We start from the raw sequence: 1,932 nt of genomic DNA, 5'->3' as shown, positions 1-1,932 counted from the left end.
GTCTCTTGTGCTCGGGGCTGCACACGCCGCACAGTGGGGAAGTGACCAAAAAAAGAGAAATACAGAAAGAACGAAAGTGCGTGGGGTTTTTCCTCTCTGCCTCCTTCTCCCTGCATAGTCACTGCTAACTCATGCTGACAAACCCCCTCCAAGAGCTGATACCGTAGGAGGTAAAATGGGAGTGACGGATTCACCTCACTTCTCCCTCCTATGGCCAAATATACGAACAAACAAGCTCACAGCCAGCAGGTATTCTCTCCATCACCAGTGGAATTGTGTTCTGAATGCATATAGGGGTGCACTGCATTTGGTCCCCTCATGGGAACATGTCCATAATAGCGGTGAGCAGGACATTAGCACAAGCCTTGGAGTAAGTACTGCCACTACACGTGGCCTTATTAGGACTTGTAGGGCAGGATCTGGGAAGTGGGAATTTCGAATACCCCAAAAGGGCACGTCTAACAGTTTGCTTGTGTGAGAGGTGGTGGCTGGACCTTGTCACTACTTCAGAACATCACCCATCAAACCTCCAAGGTCTCTCCTCATAACTGTTGTCATGTCTTTTGTCTTCTTTGAGGCTTGTTTTAACAAGCAGCAGCAAGAAACACCCCTCTGCTCCCCTGTGCCCAGCTTTCCCCATATCCTGCTGCCTGAAGAGTTATTCCTAGAGAGGAAATCCCTAGCATCACGATCCAGCTGCGACAACACCCTCAGATCCCATTTTGGGATACCCAGCAAGGGAAGCAGATACAACACCGAGATTTTCCTGCAAAGCTGAACGGATTTCCCCGTTAATATAGACCCTATTTCCAAATACATCGAAAATCATGTAAAATACATGGTAAATCATGTAAAAAGCAGATGCCATGCCTAAGACAGCTCCAAGCCCAGGGACAGTCGCTATCCCTAATCGCTAAGAGATGCATCCCTGTCCGTTGATCCATGGCCCTGCCCATCAGCCTGCAAGCAGGTATGTGGAAATCTGTCCTCACCAGGATTCACTCGGTCAACTTACAACCCAGCCTGCCCTGACACAGAAATCCAGATTTTCCTAAAGGTGTCTCCCTGCATGCAGGGCAATAAGCATCAAAACATGGCTTTCTTCAAATGCTGCTGGGGGTTTCTTTTCTTTGCCTCACTAACTACAAGTTTTTTTTCAACTTGTCATAAATGACCTCCTGCCACTTCATTTTCTCCAAGTCACAAGCATCACTCAGGGTACATAAAAACACTCAAGCTGGCTCTAAAACACTGGGGAGATGCCTGCCTCGATGCCCAGGTCTACCTATGCCCTGGCCCCTGGGTCAGGACCATTTCTAATGTGTGGCAGAGATTTAGGACCCCACCAGAGTGTGGGGCAGCCCTTAAGCACCTCTGCCATGAATTACAGTCCTGTGACAACTGCCCCAGGTCACAGAATCCTAGAATCACAGAATGGTTTGGACTGGAAAGGACCTTAAAGCTCACCCAGTTTGAACCCCCTGCTATAGGCAGGGACCCCTTCCACTAGAGCAGGTCCAAGCCCCTGTGTCCAACCTGGCCTTGAACACAGCCAGGGAGGGCCCACCCACAGCTTCTCCGGGCAGCCTGTGCCAGGGCCTCAGCACCCTCACAGGGAAGAACTTATTCTCGAGATCTCATCTCAATCTCTTTCTGTCAGGTTAAAGCCATTCCTCTTTGTCTTGTCCCTACAGGCCCTTTTCAGAAGCCCCTCTCCAGATTTCTTGTAGCCCCTTTAGGCACTGGGGCTGCTCTAAGGTCTCTCAGAGCCTTCTCCAGGCTGATCCACCAAACCTGCTTCAGGTCCCCAAGGAGGCAAAGGTGATTCACAGATTCCAGCTGAGCCACCTTCCCCAGCAAAAAAACCTGTGCAAATCCCCAGTCTGCCCCCTCCATGGTGGTTAAATTGCTCTCCCTGTGCTGTGACGCTCG

This window comes from Nestor notabilis, unplaced genomic scaffold, assembly GCF_000696875.1.
Source record: "Nestor notabilis isolate BGI_N333 unplaced genomic scaffold, ASM69687v1 scaffold18059, whole genome shotgun sequence".
In the NCBI taxonomy this organism is placed as follows: Eukaryota; Metazoa; Chordata; class Aves; order Psittaciformes; family Psittacidae; genus Nestor; species Nestor notabilis.
The sequence above is the reverse complement of the archived record's forward strand: the minus strand, read 5'-3'. Positions refer to the sequence as shown.